This window comes from Hyperolius riggenbachi, chromosome 11 (assembly GCF_040937935.1).
Source record: "Hyperolius riggenbachi isolate aHypRig1 chromosome 11, aHypRig1.pri, whole genome shotgun sequence".
Classification (NCBI taxonomy): Eukaryota; Metazoa; Chordata; class Amphibia; order Anura; family Hyperoliidae; genus Hyperolius; species Hyperolius riggenbachi.
In genome coordinates this window covers 81,164,834-81,179,342 of record NC_090656.1, presented here as the reverse complement: position 1 = coordinate 81,179,342, position 14,509 = coordinate 81,164,834, and the positions used below count along the sequence as shown (strand labels likewise).

The window sequence follows — 14,509 nt, the reverse complement described above, 5'->3', positions numbered from 1 at the left end:
TCCGCACTGGTCTCCGGTCCGGCTGGCTTGCTTCACTGAACTTCCTGTCCCGGCAGGAAGCTTAAACAGTAGAGGACGCTCTACTGGTTAAACTTCCTGCTGGAACAGGAAGTTCAGTGAAGCTGCAGCCCTGGAGCCCGGAGCGGAGAAGACAGCAGAGACCGGGGGAGTTGCGCCGGCCGGAACAGTTAATCATAGCTCCCAACTGTCCCTCTTTCGGAGGGACAGTCCCTCTTTGGGAGCCCTGTCCCTCTTTCCCCCTCATTTGTCCCTCTTTCAGGACTTTGTCCCTCTTTCTATATAAATATATATATTTCTATACTAAAAAATGTGTTTGTTTGACGCTAAACTTTATTCCCATCCTTTAAAGGGAAGGTCCAAGCAAAATAAAAAAATGTGTTTCACTTACCTGGGGCTTCTACCAGCCCCATGCAGCCATCCTGTGCCCTCGTAGTCACTCACTGCTGCTCCAGTCCCCCGCTGGCAGCTTGCCGACCTCGGAGGTCGGCGGGCCGCATTGCGTACATTTTTACGCATTCCCGCTAGTGCAGGAACATTAACACATACGTTTTTACGCATTACTGGTTTAATGCGTAAAAATGTACGCATTGGACCAGTAACGCGTAAAAATGTATGTGTTAATGTTCCTGCACTAGCGGGAATGCGTAAAAATGTACGCAATGCGGCCCGCCGACCTCCGAGGTCGGCAAGCTGCCAGCGGGGGACTGGAGCAGCAGTGAGTGACTACGAGGGCACAGGATGGCTGCATGGGGCTGGTAGAAGCCCCAGGTAAGTGAAACACATTTTTTTATTTTGCTTGAACCTTCCCTTTAAATTGATATATTACTCATTTTAAAATGTTAATATGAAGGAAAATGGTCCAGGATAGAAAGGACCAGTGTGGTTTGAATTATAAAACAACCTATTTTTCGTATTAAATCTTTATGGTATGCATGACTAGAGGCGTGGTGGGGGCATGCTCAGGGGTGTGGCAGGGGCATGGCTTAAATGTCCCTTTTTCTCATTTCAAAAAGTTGGTATTCAGTTAATGTATCTCCACTGTATTGCGTCGGTCATTTGAACGCCACTATCGACGCACTCCCGACCCGCCGGCGATCGAGAAAAATCTTCCGCACGGATAGATCAACCGAAACGATTGATTTCGGACAGAAATCGATCATTCTGTCAGTCTTTGTGCGACGATTTCACAGCAGATTCGATCACAGTGATCGAAACTGCTGTATATCAGCGGGTAAATCGTTAGGTGTATGGGCCCTTTATGGTGTATGCCCAGCATCAGGTTATGTGAGGGTAGTGGTGCCTGCATATCTCATCAGATAAAAGCTGTGTTCATGTGCCCTGTAGTAAGCAGGCCCTTCCCCCTCATGTGTTCCCCGCCTTGGCCTGGTCTCCTGTTACCCAGACACACCGGTTACTCGGCCACCTCACATATCAGTTAGCTGATGCTCATTAGGGTTGCTATGGTAACGGAGTCGAGTTTTTAGAACCCTTCCCTTCCCGCATTCCGTCACGCTGCCATTACGGCGGCCTACTCGCTACATTCCCCCTCTCCACACACACCGGCCGCGCCCGCTCCCCAGCATCCCCCGCAGCACGCTCCCCGGTGACGGGTGGGTCTCGCGCTCCCCCCCTCCTCTTGGCCATCGCTGGGATTCCAGCCAATCGGGACGCGCGGTGACTTGGCTGTTCCGTGACGTCAGCGGTGAGCGGCCAATCAGCACGGTCCAGAGCGGGCTGCCGGCTGAGGGTGTGGGGAGCGCGCGGCGCGGCCTGAGTGGTGCTGCTGCTGGTGTCAGTGAAAGCGGCCGGACTGAGGTGAGCGGGGCTGTGGAGGAGATGGAAGGGGGTTCTGGACAGCATATAGTGGGGCTTAATAGTGTGTGCCGTCTATTAGCATGCATGCCCTGTGCTCCACCCAGCCGGGCTGTCATTCTGTGCTACAGGCTGGCTCACTACTAGTCCTAGCATGCCAGGCATTGGGTATAGCTGTTAACCCAAAGCCTCACTATGCCAAGCACTGGTACTTAGTATATATAATTCCTGCTGTGTATTGGCAATCCTGTTTGAGAACTAGAAGTCCAAGCATGCAATGATATAGGCGCTTATCAATCATGCCATGCTCTGGTATTTCCAGTATGCAATGCTTTGGTATATTTGCTGTCTAACTACCATTCCCAGCATGCCATGCTGAGATATGCCGTCTTACTAAACACTAGTTCCAACATAGCCTGATCTGATATACCTGTTCACTGACTGCCAGTCCTTGCATACCATGATCTGATGTGCCTGTTCACTAGCTACCAGTCCAAGCATACCATGCTCTGATGTGCCTGTTCACTAGCTACCAGTCCAAGCATACCATGCTCTGATGTGCCTGTTCACTAGCTACCAGTCCCAGCATACCATGCTCTGATGTGTCTGTTCACTAGCTGCCAGTCCCTGCATACCATGCTCTGGTTTGCCTGTTTACTAGCTGCCAGTCCCTGAATACCATGCTCTGATATGCCTGTTCACTAGCTGCCAGTCCCTGAATACCATGCTCTGATATGCCTGTTCACTAGCTGCCAGTCCCTGCATACCTTGCTCTGGTATACCTGTTCACTAGCTGCTAGTCCCTACATACCATGCTCTGATATGCCTGTTCACTAGCTGCTAGTTCTTACATATCATGCTCTATGCCTGTTCACTAGCTGCCAGTCCCTGCATACCATGCTCTGATATTCCTGTTCTCTAGCTGCCTGTCCCAGCATACCATGCTCTGATATGCCTGTTCACTAGCTGCTAGTCCCTGCATACCATGCTCTGATATTCCTGTTCTCTAGCTGCCTGTCCCAGCATACCATGCTCTGGTATACCTGTTAACTAGCTGCTAGTTCCTACATACCATGCTCTGATATACCTGTTCACTAGCTGCTAGTCCTTACATACCATGCTCTGATATGCCTGTTCACTAGCTGCTAGTCCCGACATACCATGCTCTGATATGCCTGTTCACTAGCTGCCAGTCCCGACATACCATGCTCTGATATGCCTGTTCTAGCTGCCAGTCCCGACATACCATGCTCTGATATGCCTGTTCACTAGCTGCCAGTCCCGACATACCCTGCTCTGATATGCCTGTTCACTAGCTGCCAGTCCCGACATACCCTGCTCTGATATGCCTGTTCACTAGCTGCCAGTCCCGACATACCCTGCTCTGATATGCCTGTTCACTAGCTGCCAGTCCCGACATACCCTGCTCTGATATGCCTGTTCACTAGCTGCCAGTCCCGACATACCCTGCTCTGATATGCCTGTTCACTAGCTGCCAGTCCCGACATACCCTGCTCTGATATGCCTGTTCACTAGCTGCCAGTCCCGACATACCCTGCTCTGATATGCCTGTTCACTAGCTGCCAGTCCCGACATACCCTGCTCTGATATGCCTGTTCACTAGCTGCCAGTCCCGACATACCCTGCTCTGATATGCCTGTTCACTAGCTGCCAGTCCCGACATACCCTGCTCTGATATGCCTGTTCACTAGCTGCCAGTCCCGACATACCCTGCTCTGATATGCCTGTTCACTAGCTGCCAGTCCCGACATACCCTGCTCTGATATGCCTGTTCACTAGCTGCCAGTCCCGACATACCCTGCTCTGATATGCCTGTTCACTAGCTGCCAGTCCCGACATACCCTGCTCTGATATGCCTGTTCACTAGCTGCCAGTCCCGACATACCCTGCTCTGATATGCCTGTTCACTAGCTGCCGGTCCCGACATACCCTGCTCTGATATGCCTGTTCACTAGCTGCCAGTCCCGACATACCCTGCTCTGATATGCCTGTTCACTAGCTGCCAGTCCCGACATACCCTGCTCTGATATGCCTGTTCACTAGCTGCCAGTCCCGACATACCCTGCTCTGATATGCCTGTTCACTAGCTGCCAGTCCCGACATACCCTGCTTTGATATGCCTGTTCACTAGCTGCCAGTCCCGACATACCCTGCTCTGATATGCCTGTTCACTAGTGCCAGCATACCAGGCTCTGGTATACCTGTTCACTAGCTGCCAGTCCCTCCCAGCATACCATGCTCTGATATACCTGTTCACTAGCTTCCAGTCCCAGCATACCCTGCACTTGTATACCTATTCACTAGCTACCAGTCCCCCCAGCATACCATGCTCTGGTATACCTGTTCACTAGCTGCCAATCCCAGGATACCATGTTCTGGTATACCTAGTCATAGCTTCCAGTCCCAGCATACCATGCTCTGATATACCTGTTCACTAGCTGCCAGTCCCAGCATACCATGCTATGGTATACCTGTTCACTAGCTGCCAGTCTCTCCCAGCATACCATGCTATGGTATACCTGCCTACTAACTATAGGTGATTTAACTGCTTTTAACTAATGGTCCTAGTATGCCATGTACAGGTGTAGCTGCTATATATGATCAAGCACTGGTACATCTGCTCTCAGCATGGCATACAGTTAGGTTTGTTAACTACAAGCATCTGACCTGGGATACAGTTCTGCCTTAGTTAGGGCCTGTTTCCACTACACGCAGATTCTGCATGCAGAAAACTGACTCCAATGAATGCCTATGGGAAATCTGCATCAGAAAAATCATGTTCAGTGGAAACAGGTCCATAGGCTTTCATTGGAGTCAGTTTTCTGCATGCAGAATCTTACTGTTGGACCTGTCGGAAATAATAGTTTTGACCTCTCTATCTGAAGTGAAATTGCGTGGTGTGTTAGGCATTAGACAATTGAGTAGACACAAGTCTGATCAATCATGAATTTAAGTGATTTTTAACATTTGCAATTGGTATTAAAGTAGACCTGAGACGGTGGGAACAAGTTCTATTTTACTTACCTGGGGCTTCTTCCAGTTCCCCGTAGCCTTACAGGTCCTTTGGATTTCTCCCAATCCACTTGTTTGGGCTGCTTTGTTCATCTGAAAACTCACCGTTATGGGCTACTGTGCATGTCCTTGATCACTCTTCTGTTTCTGGGAGAGTTCTGCCCATACATAGTTTGTAAAGATTTAAACTGCGCATGCAAAGAATTCTCCCAGCCACAGGAGAATGAATGAGAAGGCGCAAGGCCAAGGTCGTGCATGCGCAGCCGGCGATCTTTTGGAGGGACACGATGAAGCAAATTGGGGAGTGGGGTGGACTGAGGGACCTGCAAAGCTGGCAGAAGTAAGTAAAATAGAACTTGTTCCTCTCCCTCCCCCCCCACCCCAGGTTTATAATTGAACAAAAGAATGATGTTGGTCTTTAATTGGATGTAAAATTATCGATCATATTGATTGAGGATGAAAAACAAAATATGGTGACAGTTGAATGGTATATGGCCAGCTTTAGGCAGCTACAAGTCCAGGCCAGAACATGCAGTGCTTTATTTGCTAAACAATTAAACAATTGTTTTTTGGTTCCAAAGGGAACCTTACCTGAGAGGGATATGGAAGTTTCATTTTAAACAATACCAGTTGCTTGGCAGTCCTGCTGATCTTTGCTGCAGTAGTGGCTGAATTACGCACCTGAAACAAGCATGCAGCTAATCCAGTCTGACTTCAGTCAGAGCACCTGATCTGCATGCTTGTTGAGGGGCTGTGGCTGAAAGTATTAGAGGCACAGGATCAGCAGGAGAGTTAGGCAACCTGTATTATTACAAAAGGAAAAATCCATTTCCTTCTCAGTTTAGGTTCCCTTTAACTAAATGTTCCAGCTTATTGATACAAATATAAGCTGCTGTGTAACTATGATAAGGGGTTTTCTACATTTTTCTTACTTTTCTTGCAGAGCTTTAAAGCGTATCCCACAGATACGTTTTTAAAACAAGTGTGAACTGAGCCTAATGCTGGGCATACATGGGTCGATCCGCCGGATCGACCCCCGCCGCTCGTGCGCGCGGATCCATCCCCGCTCGTCTCCGCTGGCGGTCCTTATCAGCCGCTCGATTCCCTGCCATTGTCCGCCCGGCGAGAATCACGCGGGCGGGGGTCGACCGGCTTGATCGGGCCAGCTGAATATTATCAGCTGGTCGATACATGGTACAGAAACGTACCGTGTATCCCCAGCATAAGGGTTAAGCGCTACCAGGGGTCTTAGGAACAGGCGCCACCAGGGCGGTGGTCTTAGGGTTAGGCACCACCAGGGAAGTGTTCTGTGTGAGTAGGGTAGATTTAGCCATAGTAAAATATCGGTAAATATTACAGATTTTACTATCAAAATCCAGTAATACAATATCTTTCATTTTAGTGATCTTTTACTAGCGGCAATCTCCTGCGCCCTTTTTTTCAGGTGCCTTTTTTTCATGTATGCGGTTTTCTGTTGTGGTAGCTGCAGTGGTGACTGTTCCAAATGTCCCATCTCCCTTTTTTTTTTTTTTTCCCCCAAATTTAACACCACATACATATAATCAGAATTTTATGGAAAAGCTTAGCATGGAGTTATTATTGCTCCTTGTTGTGCAGCCTCTAGTTTCAGTATGTCGTACAAGTGTGTATTTTCTACCAGTATCTATAATGCTGTCATTAAAACCTGTTTTCAAGGTATGAACCTTGCCATATAACATAATTCTCTAGTTGCTGTGGTCCTACTTGTTTATAATTCTTTAATACTTTGGAGCTACGAGTTGACAAATTTCATTGTTGAAGTGCTAAACTATATCAATTATAAATCTCCATTGCAGCATTGCTGTAGTAAGTTGAGGCCATTCATGTTTATAGTAACATGAATGACTCAAATGTAGCCACCATTGTTCACAGCCATCTGTTTGTATTACTACTGTTTTGTCTTGTTAGCAGTAATTAGTAGTAGACATGTAAGCCTTGTAGTTTGGGCCTTTATGCCCAATCTACATGATACGATTCTTTATACGATTCTATTTATGATCCGATTAAATCCAACATGTCCGATCGGGATTCGATTCAATTCGATTTGCCATTGCAAAACAATGGCAAATCGAATTTAATCAAATCGAATCCCAATCGGACATGTTGGATTTAATCGGAACGTAAATAGAATCATATAAAGAATCGTATCGTGTAGATGGGGCTTTAGGGTTTGAGTACTTCTGTTCTACACAATTGTTGAGGAGCATCTGAGTTTATATTATGCAGTTCCTATTAAAGGCAACCTTAAGTGACACAAAGGTCAACTGTTCAACTTATATGAGGCTTTTTCCAGCCCACTGTAGTCGCCCTGGTCCCTCGCTGTCTTCTATGTCTCTTCTATGTTGAACCACTGTTCCTGTCCATAAGTTTCAGGCGCAGCTTTGGGCCCTGTAGCAGGGAGCATTCTGCGAATGCGCAGTAATAAAAATTGCAGCTGCAGATGAGCACCAGGCGGTGGAAATTCGATTGAGGCATGCATGGCCTGTGGTGGCGTATGAGCAGGAGCCCAAGGATGGTTGAGTTGGTTCTCTTTAAGCACGAGTGTGGCCGTACTGTGCATTTGCAAGTACGGCAAGGCTTGCGCAGTAAGCTGGAGCCGATCAGTGCTACTGTGCAAGTGTGGCCCTGCTCATGTGGGTTCAGTGTGGCCATGCTTGTGCCAGAAGAGGGGGGGGGGGGGGTTGAAAGTGTAATTCATTTTATTAATATTGTGTATGTAGTATGTATGTGTAATATACTTTTTGGCCACAAGATGGCGCTAGTGAACACTCACCCGTTATAGGAAGTGATCACTTTTTTGTTTACATATTGTTTAACTGTGACAGTTTCCTGTTTTTGTGAATGGACGCGGCCGCTGTTCGCGGGCACATCCATTCACTCCAGGCATTGCGATTGGGTAGAGGACCGCTTGGTCCTCTTCCCCAATCACTTAACGCGGGATCCTGACGGAAACGGCGGCGGTAGCGGCACGCACACGTGCGGAGCGGCGGCGGGAACGCAAGACGTATTAGAAATGTCATGTTGCCATTACCAGGCTAGAGCATGACGTTTTTAATACGTGCAATTGTCATTAAATGGTTAAAGGAAACATCCAAGCTATTGAAAAAAAAAAAGATCCACTTACCTGGGGCTTCCTCTTGCCTGTGGCAGCCGTCCTGTGCCCTTGCCGCAGCTCCGCTGGCTCCCGGTCTTCTCCGCTGGCGCAGCCGACCTCGCCTGGTCGGATTCCGGGTGGGCTTCTACGCTCCACGGCGCGGGTCACATGTTGTCGTTTTTTTTTTTTTCCTCCAATAGCTTGGATCATTCCTTTAAAGCAGTGGTCTTCAAACTAAGGCCTGCGGGCCAAATGTGGCCCAGTGAGGCTTTTTTACTGGCTCCCCACACACAAAATATATTAATTATAGATGCCGTCAGCTACATCCATTGTTGGTACACCTATAGAATAGAAGTGCTAGCACCACCCATCCACATGGAAGCCAGAAAGCAGTAATTCGCTGGTTTCCAATCAAATTCCACATCAGGTGACACTGCTGTCCAATTGGACTGCGGGTTGACACCTGGGTATGCTGCACTGTCTGGCCCACAAAGACTTCTACATCGTTTTATGTATACACCGAGCCCCCAGCAGTCTGAAGTATGTTGACCCGGCCCTCGACCCAAAATGTTTGGGGACCCCTGCTTTAAAGGATACCAGAGGTTAACTCACCTGTAGAAATGGAAGTTATGGGCAGTAGTCGACTTGTCATGCCCTCTGTTCACTGCCGTTCTCCGTTTGCATGCAAAAGGCTGCTGTGCAAACCAGGCCCGCCGGTGCTCTTCCTTGACCATTGTTGGCAATGCTCTATGCATACACGCTACGTAGACTCATAGCAGCACTTGAGCAGAATGCTCCTGACTTGGTTGGCGGTTCACACGTGAACAAAGGGCCTATTTCCACTACACGCAGATTGGATGCAGAAAAATGACTCCAATTAATGCCTATGGGCCTGTTTCTACTAAACGCAATTTTTCTGATGCAGATTTTCCCATAGGCATTCATTGGAGTCTGTTTTTCTGCATCCATTCTGCATCAATTCTGCATCCAATCTGCGTGTAGTGGAAATAGGCTCGAAGGGAGCAGAGGGCATGACGACCCATAAATGCCTGTAACCTCCATTTCTACAGGATAGTTCACTTCTGGAGCTTTTTGTAGGATACTATAGCTGAACGTTAAACTAAAAACCGGGGGAGCAGGCATGTACTAGGTGCAGTCCAGCTGCTCACCACTCCTCCCGGTTCTCCTCTGTCCACCTCCTTCATACCGTAATCCCTCCCTCCCAAAAGTGCATGCGCAGAGCGCTCTCTGCTGCGCACTACTGCCAGACTCTGGTGACCTGGACTCAGTTGCACGGAGAGATTGCGGTATGGAGAAGGGGAGCAGTGGGCATCGCACCCCCCCCCCCCCCATTTTAAGTTTTAGCATTCGGCTCTGGTATCCTTTAGGGCTGGAACCCACAAGAGCGTTTTTTTGAGCATTTTGGCAGCGCTGTGATACGCTAGTGTTTTGCCAAAACGCTCAGCTGATGTTAATGGATGGGGCAACTTCCACAGGAGCGTTTGCGTTTCCCAGAAACGCAAACGCAGGACCTGCAGCATTTTGGGAGCGTTAGCGCTTCAATGTAAAGTATTGAAACGCTAGCAGAAACGCTCAGCAAAACCTAAACTGAGCGGTTTTGCTAGCGTTTTGCGGTTCAGCACACTGTAACAAAATTAAAAATAATTCACAGGACCAATCAGGATAAAAACGCGAAACGCAAAACGCTACACAACCGCTGAGCAAAAAAATACACTGTTGCAAAACGCGACTGAAAACGTGCATGAATCCACTTGCAAACCGCTCAGACACAACGCTAGCTTTTGCGTTTGCGGTTTTCAGTGGGTTCCAGGCCTTAAGAAAGGTTCTGAGGTAGTGACGGGAGGACAAGTGTGTGAAGTCTGGAGGATCCAGAGGCTTTCCTCTCCTTCAGTATATTAATTTTTGACATTTATTATGCCTCAGATAACCCCTACTCCATCACCATATATGATGGAATGGGTGGAGGTCTGTGCAGGTGAAAAACTAATACTTGCCTCATACAGGCTTCCTCTGTATAGTCATTGTTGAAAACCCTGGCACATGGCCTCACTCATATGCACAGCACTCTTTTGCTCTTCTGGATTCCTTTTTAAGAATTAAAAATGTGAGCATAGTAAAGAAGTTGAATAGGAAGAGCAGGGGAGAGTGGCCCATGTGTGAAGTGATATTACAGGTGTTCTACACTAAAGATAGCAAAGAGGCTAATGGTGGAATGTGTATTTGTCACCTGCATTCACACCCATGTCATAAGGCAATGGGTGGAGTTCTCCATTAAAGAATTGCGCACTGCATTGCCTCTATGCAGCATAGAGCAATTATTGGGTGTTGTACTTCAGTTGTGTACAAGTGTGCAAAATCAATTGCATTTATAGCATAGATCAAGCCTCAGACCTCAACCTTGCCTTTTAGCAGTGTCTCTAATCAATATTTGGGTTTAACCTTTTTAAACTGAAAACTTTGTAAACTGACATATTTTTAAACATTTTGTCAGAAGAGATTCTCTCCAGTTCATTTAAGATGGACAAATTGTAAGGCTGAAACAATTGTTGTTGATCATTTCAGCTGTCAGTTTGGTGTCTGTTCCATCCTTCATGTGAGCGATAAACAGTGGAGCCGGATCAGATCTTTTTTTTTTTTTTTTTTTTTTTTTTTTATTTCTTCAACTACTTTCTCCTTCCATAGGACAGCACATGCTGGTCGGCTGAGTTAAACATGTATGACTGGGCAGCAAACTATCTTGAGTAACAGTTTCAACAGGCCACAGCTGCATGTCTCTGATTTTTCTCCTGCAGCTCACTCTGGGGAGAGTCAAGTGTAAATAGACAACACAGTGGAAGACAATAGGTTGTTTTACCAGCGGTAAGCAGCCCATTCTGAGGACTTTGAATAGACTATTCAGCACAGAGATATTACTGCAATAAGCCAGTTTTCTGTCACTTTGACTTTTTTTTTAGAATGGTTGAATTAAGGGAAACTAGAGTTGAGTTCACATGCACAAAGAATATTGCCCACAAGGATCTGTACTTCATCCCTCAAGTGACAATATGGGGCCCAGTGCTATACAGACACATTATAAGGCTCCCTGCACACTGCAAATCCGTTTTCCGATTCCGTTTCCGATTTTTCTTGAATACATTCAACAGAAAAACGGATCAAAAAACGCAGCATGCAGTTAAGATTAAAAATCTGAATCGGATGTAAAAACAGATTAAAAATCTGAATCTGATTTGCTTGCAGTGTGCAAGAGGCCTTAGTCGCGTTCTGTTGCTATGTAGGGGTAAGGAAGGATGATGGTGCAGCTTCCAGCAGAAGGATTAAGGAGGAGAACAGAGTGGTCAACTGGGGCACTCCGGCAGTCAGGATCATTACAGGCTGGGTCACGCTGCAAGAGCTTTTTCCTGAGCGCTTATGATATGAAAAGCTCTTGTTAATGTAATGTTGTGTGTTCTCACTTGAGCAATGCGATTTTTAAACAAATTACTCTTAGCATTGCATTAACAAGAGCTTTTCAAATCACTTGTGCTGGTAGTGTGAACCAACCCAGAACGGCATTGGGGAGGCTATTCAAACGCTAGATTTTCAGCAAGGAAGGCTACGATTGGCCACTAACCTTCTAATGTGTACAAGGCTTAGGAGTGAGAGCTGTCTGGCAGGAGCCAATGATTGAATTGAAAATTCGTCTTGCACGTCTCTTGCACCTATCCTATGCCTCTGATATCGTTGGCTTTACTGGTCCAGAACAATCATATAGATCAGGTGCTCTGTTGGCCCTGGCAGCATGCTTGTTCCACTTGTGAGTCACGCACTACAGAAGCCAAAACATCTGAATGACAGGCAGTTGGGATTCTCAAAAAGAGAACATACATGTCTGTAATTGGATTCCTTTCTGTTCAGACAACCTGTAAAAGGTGGAATTTATACTACTGTTACTGTTAAAGTATGTCTTTTTTGTTTAGTTCACTTTTACTTCTACGTCTATTAAATCTGTACTGTAGTGAATAAAATATACGCTATACATACTAGACTTGCTCTGCTTAATAAATCACTTATGTGCTTTTCATGGTACTTCCTCCTGTCATACTTTCCTTTAGCCCACTAACTTTCTGCCACTCACTTTTTAGCCGACCCGCCTTTCTTCTTTAACCTCAGCGCTGTCATCATAAGTGTTTGTACACTTAAAGTGAACCCGAGATGAAAAATAAACTACTGAGATAAACAATTAGGCATCACACGATTGCTTGGCAATCCCGTGGTGACTGTAGATAATGGACGAGGAAGCGTTAATGGCTAAAAGAGGTGGCTTATTGGGCAAATAGCCGATGCGTTTCTCAGAGGTACGTCCTCCGTTTCATCAGGTCATTCGTCTATTTGCCCAATAAACCACAGGTGATTTGTTCCCTAGAAGTCCAGCATGCAGTGAATGGAAAACAGTCATGGCTTCAAGGAAGCATTTGGCATGTCTAAGGCATGGATCACACTTGTGTGCGATACCTCATTGAAAATCACTGGCTACTTTAAAAAAGGCCTGCATTCAATCACAAACAAAATCACACATGTGGATAATTGCTTGCAAGGATTTTTCTTTGTTTCCTGAAGACACAAGTGTGTTTCCTATCTAAAAATATTGTACCTGGCTGCTAGCTGAACAGAAACAACATATGAATTTGTAGTGAAGTAGGAATAGTTTACCCCTTTCCTGTTCCACTAGAGATTATTCTCCTTTCATATTAATGGTAAATGGTGGCTATTGCAAAGACATTTTAACAATTACGATATGTCTGTGGTTTATGACCCAGATAAGTGTTACACCCTTGAGACCTTTTTTTTTTTTTTTCTTCTTCTTCTAAATCCAGACCAGAATTTATAGGGTCAGGTATGTTGTCCAGTGCTCTTCAGCCCTGAAAAACCTCTAGTAAGCAACGTTTCCTTCATGAGCCTCCGCTTTTCATGTCTATTCATACTGGCCTTGTAGGGAGATGTACAATTACCATTTTTGTTATAGGAAGCAATATTTATCATACTAAGATTATCCAACCTGTGCAAATGTTTCACCACCTGTGAGCTCTTCTGCCGCCGGGCGGATTGCTCAAACTCACCCTTATCAAGCGAACGGCAGTCTGTACACACGCCCGATTTAGCGGGCGAACAACAGGACTTTCAAACGACCCGTCCTTCGCGGAAATCTGACGTGTGTATGGGCCTTAAATCTCACTCTGTATTTTCCAGTCTTTCTACAGTTTGTTCTGTTATCTGTAGTACAGCTAATCAGTAGTACTAATTTCTTTCTAACTGCCCTGTCACACCTCAGTGACTTTACTCTTCCTGTCTGATAGTCCCTCCCTCACTGAATCAGAATTCTTGCTCTCTTCACTCACCTTCCAGACTGCAGGCTGTTCTTGTTTTAGTCATTCACACTAGGTTGGAGGTTAGGAGTTTCCCTCCTTGAAGTGAGTCAATCATAGTTCACTGAAGTGCAGAGGACCTCTTTCCTGTAGACCCCTCTCTAGAACTTGCTTCTCAAGATGTCTCCTTGTTCTTGTTAGACGACATTCTGCTGATATTTCAGTCTGCATTCCTTGCTTTTCAGAATACAGCACTTTTATCTTATATCCCCCTCCCTTATTTATCAGTGTTCTGTAGCTTAGCAGAACATTTGCTATGGTTTTCAGGGCACACAGTGGCGTACGAGAGGAATTGGCGCGGGAGACTTGGGCGCAGGAGAGGAATCGGCGTGGGAGACTTTGGCGCAGGATACAGCTGGCATGGCTGATCCTGCTGCTGCACAAGTTCCTGGCCACGTTAAATACTATTCCCCCTCCAGGCCACCTTGGATAGTGGGGAATGAAATAATTCTGCTTCCAGCGATTGCAGGAGGCCACATTATTGTGTTTATAAGTAACTTCAGCTCTGTCTTCTGACGGCGCTGAAGTTACTCAGCGTGTGCAGCTATAGCCATAATTCCTGTTATGGTCTATGGTGGCGCCGGTTGCGCCCAGGTCTCCTGTGCTGGATTGGAAGTGTTCGACACAGTGGGCTTCTTTTGTATTTTCAGATATCTTTTCAATTTCAATTTTATTGTCCCTAATTAACCTTGACATCACCTACCGTAATAAAACAAAGTTGAGGTAGTCAACCACACTTTGATTTACCATTGAATTTTCTAGAAAATATACAGTATAGCACAACAAGCTGGAATGTTTGTAATTTTGATCAATTTTCGACAGTGTGGTATATTACTGTGCACTTATATAGCGTCATCATCTTTTGCGGCACTCTATGCAATCCATGGTTGTGTCACAAACTTTCCTCAGCGGTATTTACAATCTAATTTCTTATACATTCCAGATTAAGCTCAGCTGAGGTGGACATTAAGAACCGCCTTGGAAGAGAATCTATAGAAGCGCTGGGCAAACTGCGTCACATGACACACCGTCAGGACATGACAGTGTACACTGGCAGCCAGTGTGTATTACGCTGGTATGTCCTGAA

The 14,509-nt window shown here is 46.2% G+C and overlaps 1 protein-coding gene across 4 annotated transcripts in view; it reads left to right on the top strand.

The window, feature by feature from the left end:
• The first annotated feature begins 1,729 nt into the window (after window positions 1–1,729).
• FAR1 (fatty acyl-CoA reductase 1) overlaps window positions 1,730–14,509 on the top strand; it is a 185,656-nt gene continuing 172,876 nt past the window's right edge. For 3 of the 4 annotated variants that reach the window (XM_068261228.1, XM_068261227.1, XM_068261225.1), the window contains exon 1: window positions 1,730–1,836. The gene's annotated coding sequence lies outside the window, so the exon portion shown is untranslated. The remainder of the gene's footprint in view (window positions 1,837–14,509) is intronic. The other variant, XM_068261226.1, reaches the window with a different exon arrangement.